The sequence below is a fragment of the Myotis yumanensis genome, unplaced genomic scaffold (assembly GCF_028538775.1).
Source record: "Myotis yumanensis isolate MYYU_CA2020_CCGP unplaced genomic scaffold, mMyoYum1.0.hap1 SCAF_18, whole genome shotgun sequence".
NCBI lineage: Eukaryota > Metazoa > Chordata > Mammalia > Chiroptera > Vespertilionidae > Myotis > Myotis yumanensis.
The window spans coordinates 9367478-9385942 of record NW_027223769.1 but is presented as its reverse complement, the minus strand read 5'-3'; positions in this window follow the sequence as shown (position 1 = coordinate 9385942).

The following is an 18465-nucleotide window of genomic DNA, read 5'->3' as shown; positions in this document are numbered from 1 at the left end:
ATTAGAGCAGATTCGGGGTTAATCCTCTTTGTTCTTAGCCTTTGACCTCTAAGGACAGTTCCACATTTAGGCACAGTGAGCCACTCTTATAAGTCCAGGAAATGGTGGAAATATCCCCATCACCAGCTTTCCCCAATGATGGCATTGGAGTATTTCTTGCCCTACAAACCTATGTTCAGGATGTGGGCTTGGTGTCTTTGCTCTCTTCCCTCTCCTGATAAAACCTCTATTACTCTGTTGAGGCTCATATAGCCCTCTCACTCTCCTGATTTGATCATTTAATGACCTAATTATTGCCCATCATCTTGAAAAACCTGATAACTGCTTGCCTCTTACTCTATGCTTCTATTCTTCCAAATGACTTCAGCTTTTGTGTGGTTTACACTTCTGTCTTGGGAATCCCCAAGTAACCATACTCATGGTTATGATTTCTTACAGCAAAAATATACAAAGCAAATTTAGCAAATGGAAAAGATGAATTGGCAAAGTCTGGGAGAAACCAGGCTCAAACTTTCAGAGGGAATTTTGAAAGGAGTCACACAGGATGTGCTGTTTAGGCACAGTGAGCCACTCTTATAAGTTCTGGAAATGGTGGAAAAACTGAAATCCAGGTTTCCAGATGTCAACCAAGGGTCGAACTTGTAAGCAGGCCTGGTAAATGATAGCAGTCAAGCTTGCTATGTTAACTCTTCAAACCCACCTGGTTCTGGTTCTTTTTTTTTTTTTTTTTTTTTCCACCCTGGTTCTTGACCCTGATCCTGATCCTGTGGCTTTTTCTTTCATCCCCTTCCATCCAAAGCTGTGGATATACCTGGACCTTGTCCATCAACCTCATCTGTAGACACTCCACACTTGGATCTTCCAATTGGCTTGCTCAAGAAATAACTTTTCTTTTAAATTTTATTTATTAAATTGATTGAGGTGACTTTGGTCAACATGAACATATAGATTTCATGTGTGAGTTTCTGTTACAAGATCTGTGTATTGTACTGTGTGCCCACCACCCAAAGTCAAATTTTCTCTTGTCACCTCATATTAAAACCCCCTTCTCTCCCACCCCCTTCCCTCTGGCAGCTACCACTCTGCTGTTTCTGTTCATAAGTTTCAGTTTTATATCCCACATATGAATGAAATCATATGGGTCTTAGCTTTTTCTGTCTGACTTATTTCACTTAGCATAGTGTTCTCAAGGTCCATCCATGTTGTTGCAAATGGTGCTATTTCTTCCTTTCTTATAGCTGAGTAATATTCCATCGAGTATATGTACCACATCCTCTTTATCCAGTCCTCTATCATGGAACACTTTGGTTGTTTCCATGTCTTGGCCACCGTGAATAATGCTGCAGTGAACATAGGGGTACACATAGCTTTGTGAATACATGATTTCACGTTTTTCAGGTATATACTCAGGAGTGGGTTTGCTGGGTCATATGGTAGCTCTACGTACTCTTAATTTTTTGAGGAATCACCAGACTGCTTTCCATAGTACAGTCTGCATTCCCACCAGCAGTGAATGAGGGTTCCCTTTTTTTCACAATCTCCCCAACACTTGTTATTATTTGTTTTGATAATGGTCACTCTAACAGTTGTAAGGTAGTATCTAATTGTAGTTTTGATTTGCATTTCCCTGATTGCCAGTGAGGTTGAACATCTTTTCATATATCTATTGGCTGTATGTCTTCTTGGGAGAAGTGTATTTTCAGGTCCTCTGCCCACTTTTTGATTGAGTTGTTTCTTTGTTGTTGAGGTTTATGAGTTCTTTATATATTTTGGAAAATGAAACCTTTGTTAGAGCTACTATTTGCAAATATCACCTCCCATCTGGTTGACTGTTTGTTTTGTTGTCCATTTCTTTTGCTGTGCAGAAGAAACTCTTCAGTTTGATATAGACCCATTCATTTATTTTTGCCTTTACTTCCCTTGCCTTTGGGATCAAGTCCATAAAATGTTCTCTATGACCCAGGTCCATAAGTTTTATACCTATATTTTTTTCTATGTAACTTATTGTTTCAGGTCTTATATTTAGGTCTTTGATCCACTTTGAAATAATTTTTGTACCTGGGGACAAACTGTAACCCAGTTTCATTCGTTTGCATGTGGCTTTCCAGTTTTCCCAGCACCATTTATTGAAGAGACTATCTTTACTCAAATGTGCATTTCTGGGCTCCTTTGTCGAAAATTATCTGTCCATATATGTGTGGTTTTATAGCTAGGTTCTCTATTCTGTTCCATTGATCTATGTGTCTGTTTCTCTGCCAATACCATGCTGTTTTAATTATTGTAGCCCTGTAGTATAATTTGAAGTCAGATAACGTGATACCTTCAGCTTTGTTCTTTTTTCTGAGGATTGCTTTGGCTATTCAGGGTCTTTTGTGGTTACATACAAATCTGATGATTTCTCATTTTATTTCTTTGAAAAAATGACATTTTTAAAATCCCCATTGCATTAAAATCTGGGTAATATGGCCATTTTAACTATGTTGATTCTTCCAATCCATGAACACGGGATATTTTTTTTGTTTGCTGGTGTCTTTTTCAATCTCTTTTAATAATGCTTTGTAAATTTCATTATATAGGTCTTTCACATTCTTTGTTGTTGTTTTTTTGTGGGGTTTTTTTGTTGTTGTTTTTTAAATATATTTTATTGATTTTTTTTACAGACAGGAAGGGAGAGGGATAGAGAGAGTCAGAAACATCGATGAGAAACATCGATCAGCCGCCTCCTGCACACTCCCTACTGGGTATGTGCCCGCAACCAAGGTACATGCCCTTGACCGGAATCGAACCTGGGACCCTTGAGTCCACAGGCCGATGCTCTGTCCACTGAGCCAAACCGGTTAGGGCCACATTCTTTGTTTGTTAAGTTTATTCCTAGGTATTTTTTTCTTTTGGTTGCTATTGCAAAAGGAATTGTTTTTTCCATTTCTTTTGCTAAAGTTTTGTTGTTAGTATACAGGGAGGCAGTGGATATTTGCACATTGATTTTGTATCTGCAACTTGACTGTATTTGTTTATTATTTCTAATAGTTTGGTATAGTCTTTAGGGTTTTCTATATACAGCATCATGTCATTGGCAAAAAGTGACAGTTTGACTTCTTCCTTCCCTATTTTGATGCCTTTTATTTCTTTCTCTTATTGCTCAGACTAGGACTTCCAGCACTATCCTCCTATATAATAAAAGCCTAATATGCAAATTGACCGAACAGTGGAACGACCGATCACTATGGTGCGCACTGACCACCAGGGGGCAGACGCTCAACACAGGAGCTGCCCCCAGGCCCCGACCTGCAGTGGCAGTGGGGGGGCAGGTCCAGCAAGCGGGCGGCACCAGGCCAGCCAAGGCGGGTTCCATTGGGGTCCCCCGAGCTGTGAATGGACTATTAAGGTCTCCAACTATGATTGTGTTTTGATCTGTTTCTCCTTTTAGTTCTGTGAGTAGCTGCTCCCTGGTTGGGTGCATATAAAGAAGTGTTGCCTGGACGGTGAGGCTCAGTGGTTGAGCGTCGACTTATGAACCAGAAAGGGAAGGTTTGATTCACAGTCAGGGCACATGTCCAGGTTGCCGGCTCAGTCCCCAGTGTGGGGTGTGCCGGAGGCAGCTGGTCTATGTTTCGCTCTCATCATTAATGTCTGTCTATCTTCCTCTCCTTTCCTCTCTGAAATCAATAAAAATATATTTTTAAAAGAAGTGTTATGCCGAAGCCGGTTTGGCTCAGTGGATAGAGCGTCGGCCTGTGGACTGAAAGGTCCCAGGTTCGATTCCGGTCAAGGGCATGTACCTGGGTTGCGGGCACATCCCCAGTGGGAGATGTGCAGGAGGCAGCTGATCGATGTTTCTCTCTCATCGATGTTTCTAACTCTCTATCTCTCTCCCTTCCTCTCTGTAAAAAATCAATAAAATATATTTTTAAAAAAATAAAAATAAAAAAAAGAAGTGTTATGTTTTCTTGATTTAGTGTTCCCTTTATCATTATAAAGTGTCCATCTTTGTCTCTTGTTATCTTTGTTATCTAGCAATCTCTTTTGTCAGATGTAAGTATGGCTACGTCTGCTTTTTTGTGGATATTATTTGCTTGGAGAATCATTTTCCACCCTTTTACTTTGAATCTACCTTTGTCTTTGCTGTTTAGATGTGTCTCTTGTATGCAGCATATGGTTGGGTTTTGTTTTTTTAATCCCCTGTTGCTACTCTGTGCCTTTTTACTGGTGAATTTATAGACCATTTACATTTAGGGTAGTTATTGATGTATGAGGATTTCCTATGGCCATTTTATCTTTCGTTTTTTGGTATTCTGTGCCTCCTTTATGCTTCTGTCTGTTGTTTTTGGTTTTGGGGGGTTTTTTGTGGTCTTCCCTACATCTTTCCTCTTTTTTTAAGTTATATGTCCTGTTTTGGAGATTTTTGTGTGTGGTTACAATTAGGTTTATAAAAAGTGAAATTGCATATGTATCATGGTTTTTTCCCTTTTGAGTGCATCTGATCTTCATTTTCCTTTGCCAGTTCAGACTTTTCCCCTTGTATGTTTTTGTTGTCACAGATTATCCCTGTTTATGCTGTAAGTTTTTTGGTGCTCTTACTCCTAGTGTTGTGACCTTATGTTCTTTGTTTCAGATAGAATAACTCCCTTGAGTATTTCCTGCAGTGGAGGTTTTCTGGTGATAAAATCCCTCAGCTTTTGTATGTCTGAGAATGTCCTTCTTTCTCTTTCATATTTAAAGGATAATTTGCTGGATATAATATTTGTGGCTGGTAATTTCTCTCATTGAATATTTGGTTCCACTCTCTTCTGGTTTGTAGATTTTCTTCTGAGAAGTTGGATGAAATTCTGATGGGTTTTCCTTTGTAGGTCACTTCCTTCTTTTCCCTGGCTACTTGAGAATTATTCCTTTGTCATTAATTTTTGACAGCTTCATTACCAAGTGTCTTGGAGAGGGCCATTTTGGATTGATTTGTTTTTTGGATTCAAGGATCTAGTTCTTTCCATAGATATGGGAACTTCTCATCTACTATTTGTTTTTATAGAATCTCCATTTCTTGCTCCCTCTCTTCCTCCTTCGCAATGCCTATGATTCTGCTATTACTTTTTCTGGTTCAGTTAGAGAGGTCTTTAGAGCTCTTTCATTTTTCTTTATTCTTGGGTCTCTCTTCTTCCCTCTGCATCATTTCTTAATTCTTACCTTCAATATCACTAGTTCTTTCCACTAACTTATTGGTTCTGTTTTCTAGGCTCAACAGTTTACTCTGATCTCCTTAACTGCCTGCTTCATTTCCAGGAGTTCTGTTATGTTTGTTTTTAAAGTTTCGATCTCCTTAGAGAAATATTCATTTTGTTCATTGATTTGTTTTCTGAGTGCACTGAATTGCCTGTCAGTATTTTCTCACATCTAGTTGAGTATTTTCAGAACTGCAATGTTAAAATCTCTGTCATTTATATCACATAATTCTATTTGTTCCAGCCTACTTTCTGGGGATTTTTCATTATCTTTCTGGTCATTTTCGTTACTCTGGTTCTTCATGGTATTTTCTGTCCTCCTTTGTTTTTGCATTTATCTCTGAGGAGGTCTTTCTACTATGCTTCAGTAGATGGCGTTGAATTGCACGATTCTTACCTCTGTGGCCTCACTTTTTTGAGCCTCTGTGGCTTCCATAAGATAGTACAAGTCTCTGCTGCTTCAGGGTGGAGTTTGTTTTGCCCCTACCTAATGGCTACCCCTGACCTCCACAGTTCCAGGCGAAGCACCCCTCCTGGGGTTCAATCACAGAGGGAAACGCTCTTGGTTTATACCTAATATGCTCCTGGAGCAACTCCAAGGGCAACGGGAGGTGAGTTTTGGGAATCTAATCAGCGACAGGGCTCTGTGATTTCCTTTCTTTGTCTGAAACACCACCGCCAGGCCCAGCAGTGGGGAGCTGCTTGGGCGGGCATTTGCTGACTGTTCGCTCTTGCTGCTCGCTGGCATGACTCAGGCCCTATTCGCAGCGTGCCCACAACTCGGTGTCCTCTCTTGCTGCTCACAGGTTGCCTCGTGGTGCTGCCCCCCACAGCTCTCTGTTCCTCTCAGCCTAAGGAAGTGCCTGCTACCACAGCCAGCTTTCTCCCCTTTCCTGGCCAGGCTGGGAGTTTCCAGCTGCACTGGAGACCCCCTGCACTACAGGGCTGTATCTGTAGCCATATCTGTGCTTTCCTCACTTCTTGTCTCCCCATTATCCCAGGAAGCCCGTCTTTCCGTGTTTTAGTGTGCAGGTCTCAGGCATGCATCTATGTTGAGCATGGACTTCTTTATTGAATTATAGATAGATGGTTAACTTGTTGAAATATCAGGGGAGTAGGAAACGACACGCACTTACGTAGCCATTCCTCTGGCATCACTCATTTCGTCAAGAAATAACTTTTTGCCCAGCCGATTTGGCTCAGTCGTTGAGCGTGGACCTATGAACCAGGAGGTCACGGTTGGATTCCCAGTCAGGGCACATGCCTGGGTTGCCTGCTCAGTCCCCAGTGGTGGGGTGTGCAGGAGGCAGCTGATCGGTGATTATCTCTCATCATTGATGTTTCTATCTCCCTCTCACTTCCTCTCTCTCAAATCAATAAAAATATTTTTTTAAGAAAACAAAGAAAGAACTTTTTAAAAACAGTGCTCTCTACTTTGCATTCATCAGCTCTCTCTTTTGCTTTCCTCAGCACCATCTCCAACCAGCCTAGACTCCATGATCCTTCATCTATCTTGCAAATAATCTAAACTTCCTCGCTCCTCTTTTTTTCTTTTTTTTTAAGGTATGTTTTTGTTGATTTCAGAGAGAAGAAGGGAGAGGGAGAGAGAGAGAAATATCAATGATGAGAGAGAATCATCAATTATTGATTGTCTGCGCCTCAAGCACACCCTCTCCTGGGGATCAAGCCCCCAACCTGCTCATGTGTCATGGCCTCCTGGTTCATAAATCTACGCTCAACCACTGAACCACACCAACCCTACCCTTGTGCCTCTTTTGAGCTGCTTCTGCTCCTACCTAGAGAAACTTCAACTCTGAAAGCATCCACATTGTCAGTATTCACCCAGAGGGCTTTTTCCTGTGGAAAATAATCACAAATGAGTAAATTAGTACCTCTATAAATCTGATTACTGCTCTCTACTGGGCCCTCACATTGCCAGCAAAACTTAGTACCTTTTTGTAATCACTTCAGTCATCAAATGGCCTAGCCATCTTATTTCAGAGAGAACTACAGGATATTTATTAGAAACTGCCTCAAAGCACTTATACTCTCTAAACCAATCTCATCCACAGTTTAGCCTTTTTCTGGTGGCCCAATAAAAATAGCATGAAAACAACAAAAAATTGCTTGTGCTCTAGCTCCTTAACTCCCAGGCTTAAAACACTGATTTACCTCTTTATCTTAAACTTCTTCCTTAATAATGGATCCTTTCTGTTCACATTTAATTTTTAAGCTGACATTCTATATAGCATAATAATGTGTTAATATTCATAAATTAGCATGTAATTATGTTGCATATTTAGTAATTATGTTATGAACTCCTATTTTAAGAAAATTATGCTTGAATCCTACATCTTTTTTTTTTTTTTAATATATTTTACTGATTTTTTACAGAGAGGAAGGGAGAGAGATAGAGTCAGAAACTTCAATCAGCTGCCTCCTGCACATCTACTGGGGATGTGCCCGCAACCCAGGTACATGCCCTTGACCAGAATCGAACCTGGGACCTTTCAGTCCACAGGCCGACGCTCTATCCACTGAGCCAAACCGGTTTTGGCTTGAATCCTACATCTTATCAGCTCCTACTTAGCTCTTTAACTGTCAAGATGATCTCCCTTTCACTTCTTGATGCATTTGATCTACTCCTTTTGGTAAGGTCACCAATGATCTCCAATGAGCCTCTTCAGTTTTTCTCCCTTGTTTGTTTTACAGAAGCATTCCATACGGTTGACCTCTTCCTTCTTAAAATACTCTTATCTTCCTAGATGCTATATTCATGTGGTTTTTCTCCTCCCCTCTCTAGCTGCTGTTCCTCATTCTGTTTACTTGATTTCTCCACCACCCCATCTTGAAAGTGTGTTCCTCAAAGTTCTTTAGCTTTTTTCTCCTTTTTAAGCTGCATACTCTCTCTGGCAGCAACGCCTATGAAGAATTATTTTCAGATTCACATGTCTGGCACAATTCTCTTTTCTGAATCTAGATCTGACTTCTTGATATCTTTACTTGAAGGCCTCTCAAATTTTGAAGTAATCTCTACTTTTCTTCCAGTGGGCACCATCTACTAACATGAGTATGCCAGAAATCTGGAAGTCATTTCAACACTGTTTCTTTCAATTCTGCACCAGCATCACACCTATTACCAAGTTCTATCAATTCTTCCTAAATATATCTAATATCTGTTTATTAAAAATGTTTAAATTATTTTGATGAGAGATATGTGTACATGAATGTGGGGGTTTTTTTGTTGTTTTAACTGATTTTAGAGAGAGAGGAAGGGAAAGAGAGAGAGAAACATCCATGTGAGAGAGATACATTGGTGGGTTGTCTCCCGTACATACCCTGACCACAGATGGAACCCAAACCCTGGATATGTGCCCTGACCAGGAATCCAACTGTCAACCTTCCAGTGTACAGTATGACACTCAACCAACTGAGCCACCCACACTAGTTAGGGCCATGTATGTGTTTTATTTTAAATTCCTCAAAAAGGTTTATCATGAGAGACAATAGTCATGCTAACAGTCTTATTCCTTCCTACCTATATTCTGTTTTTCAGTTTTGCTGATTTAGTATGGGAAAGGAGAAACAGTTTGTTCAACAAATATTTGAGCCCTTATTATAGAAGAGGTACTCTTGCAATTGCAGGGTAAGCAGCAGTGAGAAAAAGAAACCCAACCCTTATTAGAGTTTATATTTGAGAGATAAAGTAGTAAAATATGTAATATGCTAAGAAGATGCTTAAGTGCCGAAACCGGTTTGGCTCAGTGGATAGAGCGTCGGCCTGCGGACTGAAAGGTCCCAGGTTCGATTCCGGTCAAGGGCATGTACCTGGGTTGCGGGCACATCCCCAGTAGGAGATGTGCAGGAGGCAGCTGGTCGATGTTTCTCTCTCATCGATGTTTCTAACTCTCTATCTCTCTCCCTTCCTCTCTGTAAAAAATCAATAAAATATATAAAAAAAAATAAAAAATAAAAAAAATAATAATAATCACTTTAAAAAAAAAAAAAAAGAAGATGCTTAAGTGCTTGGAGAAAAAGCCAGGAATGGGGATGGAGATAAGTGTATGGGCTGGAGGGGAATTGCTGCTTCCAATTTAAAATAGGTTAGGGCAGTGGTCGGCAAACTCATTAGTCAACAGAGCCAAATATCAACAGTACAACAATTGAAATTTCTTTTGAGAGCCAAATTTTTTAAACTTAAACTACATAGGTAGGTACATTGTTATTAACTTAATTAGGGTACTCCTAAGGCTTAGGAAGAGCCACACTCAAGGGGCCAAAGAGCCATATGTGGCTCGCGAGCCACAGTTTGCCAACCCCGGGGTTAGGGAATCCTGGCCGGGTGGCTCAGTTGGAGCGTCGTCCCATGCAACAAAAGGTTGTGGGCTCGATCCCGGGTCAGGCAAAGGATAGATTCATACCAATGTCTGTCTGTCTCTCTCTCTCTTCGTTCCTTTCTCTAAAATAATAAGCATATCCTCGGGTGTGGGGTTTTAAAAAAGAGACATAAAAAGCTGACATTTGAGAAATGACTCAAAAAGGCGATTGAATATTCAAGCAAAAGAATGTAGCTGTGCCCCACCGGTGTGGCTCAGTAGTTGAGCGTCGACCCATGAACCAGGAGGTCAGAGTTCAATTCCTGGTCAGGGCATATGCCCCAGTTGTGGGCTTGATCCCCAGAGGGGAGCATGCAAGAGGCAGCCGATTGATTCTCATGATTGATGTTTCTCTCTGTCTGTCTGTCTCTCTCTCTTCCTCTCCCTTCTTGTCTAAAATCAATTAAAAAACATTTAAAAACGAAAAAGAAACTATAGCTGCAAAGAGTCTGAAGCAGGAGCAAACCTAGAATAGCTGGAGTGAAGTGAGTGGGGAAAGAATGGTAGCATTTGAGGTTAGAAAGGGAACATTGGGGGCAACTGTAATGATTGTTATTTATCCTGAGGTGGGAGCAATTTTGGGGTTTTGAGAGGAATGACAGTTTGACTTAATTTACAAGGAATCTTGGCTGCTGTGTTGAGAATAAACTATATAGTAGGGCAAGAAGCAGGGAGGCTGGGTTGGAGGCCAGTGCACTAATCCAGAGTGGTTCTCCTGGCTCCTTGTCAGTTGGAACATGAGGCTTAGACTTCCAATACTGAATCTATTGCAGAGGCCTTCGTGGTGAGCCCTGTGGTGTGGTGGCCAGTGTGGTATCCTCAGCAGATTTGTCCTCTGGCCAAGGCTTTAATGCATGCATTCACACAGGTCAAAAATAAATAGTAGGATACAGTGAAGTCTTCTTCTCATTGTCCCTCAGACTTACAGTTACCCTCTCCATGGCTAGTACAAAGTGCTGTAATGAAGAACCTTCATGAATCATTTAATAAATGGTGAATTTATCTGTAAAACAAATCCAATAACTGGAAATTCTAGATAACGGGAGACATAGCTTTGTAATTCTAATATTCCTGTATCCCCCTCAATAGAGATATATAGCAATTTACACTTTAGCCAGTTTTTGAGGGTGTCTGTTACCCCATATTCACCAGTATGATGTTATCAAACTTTTGAAAACTTTTGCCAGTCTTTTTGTTGTTTTTAATCCTCACCTGGGATATTTTTTCCATTGATTTTTAGAGAGAATGGAAGGGAGGGGAGAGAGAGAAGAGTTGATGTGAGACACACATCAATTGGTTACCTCCCACAAATGCCCTGACTGGGGCTGGGGATCAAGCCTGCAAGCATAGTATGTGCCCTTGACCAGGATTGAACCGCAACCCTTCCATATGCAGACCAAAGCTCTAACCACTGAGCACCCGGTCAGAGCTTGCCAATCTTATAATTGAAAAATGTTACCTTGGTACCCTATGCATTTCATGTTGCATGAGGTTGAACATTTTTTCATAAGTTATTAGTACTTCTTTTGTGTGAACTGCTTATAAATATTGCTTGATTTTTTTTCTTCTTGGATGTTGGTCTTTTCTTAGTTATTTTCAGGAGCTCTTTTTGTATTAGGGGGAAAAAGTGGGTTGTTTTTTTTATTGAATAATACCTGTACATAGTAATGAAAATGAAACAAAATAGTATATAGTCAGTCTGCTTCTCTTCCTTTAAGACAAATACTTTTGTTTATTTGTATTCTAGAAAGTGTTCCTCTCTAAATTGTGTGTGTGTGTGTGTGTGTGTGTGTGTGTGTGTGAGAGAGAGAGAGAGAGAGAGAGAGACCTTATATGAATAAGGAGACCTGTGTCCCCTTATTAATATATCATTAGGAAGAGCCTATATGAACTGTTGTTTACTTTGTTTATTTACCTGTTTATCAACTACAGACCTCCTGATATGAAGATATACTGTCTTAACCTCACACAGACACAGATTCACACATCATTGCTCTGTATCTTATTAATGTACTTACCCTAACACTTGGTTATAGCTAATATATATTACTTATTAAGTAAACATCATTTTGAATGAGCCAAGTAGTATAAATCCCATCTGTATTTTCTTTCTTACAAAATGTTATTCTTCCTGCCATTAAGAGTTGCCTTAATTACATGTTGGTGACTTTAAAAGCTGAAAATAATAAACAATATTCTGCTATGATTTTATAAGAATTCTTCAGCACAGAGCCAAGTGGTATGCCTTCCCTACAGTTGTAATCATAAATACTGTACCTTGAAAAAAGATATTACTATGATCATGATTAAATGGGTTGTCTTTCATAAATTCAAAACTCATCTCTTTTTAAGACTTTTCATTGCTTTGTTTTAGAGAGAGGAAGGGAGAGAGAGAGAAACATCGATGTGAGAGTAAAACATCTATCTGCCCCCTGCACATCCCTTACCCAGGATCGAGCCCGCATCCTGGGCCTGGGCCCTGACCAGGAATCAAACCCGCAACCTTTCCTGGCAACAGGATGGCGCCCAACTAACTGCACCACACCAGCCATGAAAAAGCATCTACATTTTAGTTTGCTTCATGATTGGACCTTAACTTCTCCAGTTTTTAAATTGTTTTTCCATCTTTCTTTCATAGTCTCTATTACTTGGAATTTGTTCCATTCTTGAGTTCACAGATTTTCTAATCTAATTTAGCCAATTTTTTCTTGGACCATTATTTTCTCTACAGTTTTTTTTTTGTTGGGTTGTTTTTCTTAGAGATTCTGAATGCTCTTCCTTTTTGCTTGTATTTGTTGCCTTTATCGTATAATAAAGATTTCCCTAACACTCAACCATACTATTTATTTAATTTAGTCTAGGAAGTCTCTTTGTTTCCTAGAGACAGTTGTTCTATAACCCTCCACCATCCTGCTAAAATCCAAACATGTTGCTTTCAAGATCTTCAGCAAAGTAGTATCCTGGGATTTCTCTTCATTGCTCTTATAAGTTAGAATCACAGTTTCCTGGGTGGCATGTTTTCTATTCCCTTGCTTATAGAATTCTTCCTTAGGGAGCTTTCTAAGAAAGTAAAGTTTCAAATAGTAAAGTTCCATCTTCTTTTTATTTAACAAGCCTTTAAAAATATAAAAACTGTTAAACATTCAAATCCAAAGAATTTTTGTTAGTTTATTTGAGCCAAACTGTCAGGAAGCAGAATCTCAAGGAATTAAGATAATGCTCCAGAGAATGATGGTTTTTCACCTAGTTTTATACATTTACATAAGTGGGTAGAAGATTGTTAATAATTAACATGATAATAACAATGAGGGAATTTATGGTCTCTGCCTTGGTGCATTGGTTGTGCCCTGAGGGGTCTAAAAAGGGGGAAGTTACAAGTTATCCTGACATTCCAAAGGTATGTTATCTTACAGGCAAAAGGACAATAGGCTCAGTTAAGATCAAAGTTGATCTTTGTCAGTGAAGATACAGGCCTAGGAAATGACTACCCACCATAACTGCTTTTAGTTAAAATTTTAATTTCAGACCATCCTTTTGTGTTTACTTTAGGTCTTTGAGTTTGCAAAACTGCCAAGCAGGCCTTCCCTGAGCTAGTCAGGTTAGTATGTGGCCCCTTTTTGTCCATAAAACCGTTCTTAGGTCAGTTGCTGATCCTTCATCTAACATGCAGTACTGCTAAATCCAATGTCAATCTGATTCTTTTTCTTTAAATATGATGTGTGTTTTTCTTCTCTGGAAACTTAGCACTATTTTGTGTTAAGAAATTTTATAATGACTTCTGTGGGTATGGGTCTTTTTTTTTTTTTTATCCAGTGTTATGCTGGGTAGTTCATGGACCTTTGATTTAAAGATTGTGTCTTTCCTTTAGCTTGTTCATTTATTATTTCTTAAATAATTTATTTGATGCAATCCACCATGTTCTTTTACTCAGATATGAACTGTTGAATCCATCCTTTGTGTCTTAGTCTTTTGTTTGTTTTTTTAATATATATTTTATTGATTTTTTAGAGAGAGAAGAAGGGAGAGAGAGAGAAACATGAATCACTTGCCTCCCATATGACAGGGAATCAAACTGAGCCACACCGGCCAGGGCTGTCTTAGTTTTTTCCTTATTTTCTTTCCTTATTCTGATTGTTAATCTCCTTCCTATAGTAGACTTTATTCAAATATCTTAGAAGGCAGAAGAGTTAGTTGTCCTAGAGCTCTATACTAGTATGTGGCCAGGATTTATCTTCTGGCAAGGTTTGCTTTCAGGTAGTGATTTTTGTCCTCAAGATGTCTGAATTCCAGGGGCTTTGTTCAAAGATGCCATTAGTTCCAGATCCCACTGATACCTGCAGAGAAGAGTCTTTCTTTTACTGTTTGTGTTTCTCAGGAGTTTGTTGCCTAATTATAGGTCATTCTAATTGCAACAGTGAGGCACAGGATTGGTCACTGCTTGTGCAGACCGACCTTAGAGTAGTTTTCCTGATTTCAAGCCTCCTTTTTACTCTGCCTTCTGTCACACCTGCTGCCTCAGAGTCTGAAGCATTTCAGAGCTCCAGGTGAGTAGCTCCTCCTACACGCTAGCACTCCAGGCCTGGTCCAGGGACCTTCTCTGCCCTTGGTCACTGTACTTATTCTGTTCTCATCAGTCTAGAAATTTGTTGGAAAAATACCTCACAGATTCCTCCCTGCCCAGCTCTATTTATATTATAAATATCATTTCACTCATTTATTAACATATGAATGTAGTCTTTTTAAAAAGAAGGTAAACATTTGTAGACATTTGTAGTTGGTTTACCATCTTAAAGCGGAAATCTGTTTGCCTCTAGTGCAGTTGTTTTCAACCTTGGCTGCACATTAGAATCACCTGGGAATCTTTTTAAAATCCTGATTTCTGGGCCTCATCCTCTGGAAATTCTGTTTCTTTGTTACTAATGTTGTGGCCCCACCCCATAACAAAGAAACAGAATTTCCGGAGGATGAGGCCCAGAAATCAGGATTTTAAAAAGATTCCCAGGTGATTCTAATGTGCAGCCAAGGTTGAGAACCACTGCTCTAGTGTGAAGCACCTTTAACTCTTGATGGTACTACTACCTCCTCATTGGTCACCATCTATACTACACTCCTCCAAATCATTGTGTGTGCAGTAGCCAAAATGAACCTTTGGGAACACAAATCTGATTGTCAAATCATACATGTCTTAAGACATCTAATATGGTGGCCTCAAGAGATGGTGTCCTATTGGAAATTGTATCACTGCAACTATGGTCTGATATGGATGTGATCATGGTGTCAAACAGCAAGACCTGTACTCACAAGAGGCAGCCCCTGAGCAGGGCCTCTTCTCTCCTTAAGGCCTCAGTCCTGGTCTAGGCCTCTGAGCCACAGATCTAAAAATAAGTCACAGGGCTGTGAGCTAGCAGGGCAACTGCACACCTGCAGTTGCTAACTGCTGTGGCTAACTGCTGTTCAGCAGTAGTGAATCCACATGTCCAGCACTGCCACTGCTGTGGACAGCCTGGAGATCCCGCTCAGCTTCCAATTAGGATTCAGAACTACCCATAATCTGGCACTGGGCTTATATCTAGGTTGGGAATGATTAGAATCCCAGGCCTAGTCTCTACAAGTGTCTAAAGGCTTCTTAACAAAGCAAGAAATACCATGCCAACCCATACTTAGAATAACCTCTCCCTGGTAGTGTCCATGTGTCTCGATTCCAGACTGTCAATGGATTTGCTCTGCAGCTTTCATCATCCTAGGTCATGACTTCTGCTCAAATCATACCTAGTGTCTGGGCCAGCTTTTCTCTCCCAGCTGCTACTTGGTTTAAATATGGAAATCCTGGAGTCTTCTGACTTCCACTGAACTGAGATGGAACTCTCCTGGTGTCTCTCTGTAGCGCCATCAGAAGATAGCTGCTTTCTCTACCCAGGAATGGAAAGGAGCTGTCAGACATGCTCGTTTCTGCATTAACCCAACTTGAACTTCTCATTTAACTTAAGGAGTCAGGGAGGGAAGTATAAAACTAAACATGAGTAAGTGCAAGTAATGTCTGCCACAGCCAACTTTGGGAAAGGACAGCCAGAGGACCTGGCAATGATAAGCCCACAGAGATTTAGTGAAAAGCCTGGCAATACCCCAATTGCTGGCATGAGCCCCAGGGTGCCTTCAGTAGTAGACTGACATCTTTTCACATTTGGTCTCCTAACAAACACCAACACCAAATGAATAAACGGGGTGTGCACACATTCTTAAGCCTTTTCAAAAGAAAGGAGATTAAAGGAAAACCTCAGCAAATAAGGAATAAATGGAAATCTTACTAATCTAATAAAAGATGTACAGCCAACATTATATGTACTGGTGAAATATTGAACTCTTTCCTCTTGAGACTGGTGTCAAATCTACAAACTAATAAGTGAACTATTAGAGAAAGGGGAAAAAATATGCAAGACATCTATACTGAGAATATTTCTGAGAAAAAAATAAGAGCATATCTTCAGGACCTTGGACTAGGCAAAGAGGACACAAAAAGTGATAACTATAAAAGGCTAAATATTGATAAATGACTTCATTAAGACAAAATTTGTTTATCAAAAGACATTAAGAGAATGAAAATGGGAGCCACAGCCTGGGAGAAGATATTTGCATTATGTAATATTAGTCATCAAAGAGCTCAGAATCCAGAATATATAGAGAGCTTAAAAATCAGTTTTTTAGCCCAACCCGCATGGCTCGGTGGTTGGGCATCGACCTATGAACCAGGAGATTGGGGTTCGATTCCCGGTCAGGGCACATGCCCAGGTTGTGGGCTTGATCCCCAGTGTGGGGCGTGTAGGAGACAGCTGATCCATGGTTCTCTCTCATCATTGATGTTTCTCTCTCTCCTTTCCTCTCTGAAATCAATAAAGACATTTTTTAAAATCAGTTTTTTAAAGAAAAAGGATCAACAATTGAATTTTTTTATCTTTAATACAAGAGGATATTGAAAACTAATAAACATATGAAAGGTTCTTGACACTTTATCCTCAAGAAAATGCAAATTAAAACCACAAAGCCATGCCATTCTACCCCCACAAAAGTAACTGAAACTTTTTTTTAATATATATTTTTATTGATTTTAGAGAGGAAGGGAGAGGGAGAGAGTGACAGAAACATCAGTGATGAGAATCACCTGTCAGCTGCCTTCTGCACGCTCCCTACCAGGACAGCAACCAGGGCATGCGCCCGTGACCAGAATGGAACTGGGGACCCTTCAGTCCATAGGCTGACGTTCTATCCACTGAGTCAAACCGGTTTGGGCGTGACTGAAACTTTTTAAAAGACTATGATGTGAAGTGTGGGTGAGAAAGTGGAAGAACTGGGATGTGAAATGGTGGAAGTGTAAACAGGTACAGTCACTTTGGGAAACGAATGGGCAATATATACTAAAGCTAAATATATTTCTGACGCAGCAGTTTCCCTGTTGGGTACATACCCAATAGAAGTGATTGGCTTATGTCCACCAAAAGACTTGTACAAGAATGTGCATAGTAATCATAATAGCCAAAACCTGGAAATAATTTCGAATGTCCGACAACAGTAGAATGAATAGATAGTGGTATATTTATCAATGGAATACAAGAGAAAATAAAAACTTGCTCCACACAATATAAGTGAATCTCTGACAATATGATGAGTGAATGAAGCCAGACACAAAAGTGTATATTCTGTATGATTTCATTTACATGAAACTCAAAATTGGCAAAACTAACCTACGGGGATAGAGATGAAATAGTAATCATCTTTGTGGGAGGTTGGGCCTGCTAAATAAAGTATTTTATATCTTGACTAGAGGCTCAGTGCACAAAAATTTGTGCACTGGGGCGGGGGGGTCTCTCAGCCCGGCCTGTGCCCTCTTGAGGTCTGGGACCCCTCGGGGGATTGGGCCTAAGCTGGCAGTCAGACATCCCTCTGGCAGCCCGGCAGCCCTCGGGGGATGTCCACTTACCAGCAGGGAACAGGTCTAAGCTGCAGTCGGACATCCTTAGCGCTGCTGAGGAGGCGAGAGAGGCTCCCGCCACCACTGCTGTGCTGGCAGCCCTCAGCCTGGCTTGTGGCTGAGCAGAGCTCCCACTGTAGGAGCGCACTGACCACCAGGGGGCAGCTCCTTTATTGAGCATCTGCCCCCTGGTGGTCAGTGTGTGTCATAGTGACCAGTCATTCCCAGAGGTTCTGCTGTTACGGTCAATTTAAATATTACCCTTTTATTGTATAGGATAGAGGCCTGGTGCACAGGTGGGGGCCGGCTGGTTTGCCCTGAAGGGTGTCCTGGATCAGGTGTGGGTCCTGCTGGGGTGCCTGTCCAGCCTGGGTGAGGGGCTGAGGACTGTTTTCAGGCTGGCCACGCCCACCGGCTGGAAGCAGGTATCTGGGATTTATTTATCTTCTATAATTGAAACTTTGTAGCCTTGAGCGGAGCCTAGGTCCAGCCAGGGCAGGTGGGAAGCTTGGCTTCCTCCATTGCCGGGGGCAACCCAATCCTCCTGCTCACTCCAGCTCTGTGGCCGCCGCCATCTTTGTGACTGAGTGAGGGAGTGATAGAGTGAGGGATTGATGGTTAATTTGCATATTACTCTTATTAGATAGGATTGGGTGGTGGGGATAGTATGTATGTATACATAAGTGACCATTTGAACTGTGTACTTAAGATTTGAGTGTTTTGTTAAATGTCAATATAAAAGATACATGGAAGGGGGCCTTGATTTTCCCCATTGCTCTGCCCCTCTGATACCACACACAGGCCCCTGAATGCCTTTCTAACTCCCTCTTCTTCTGTCCTCCCACCCCAGTGCTATGGAAACACAAATTTTTGCATCAAACTCTTCAGTAATTTTGTTTCTCTTAAGAAATAG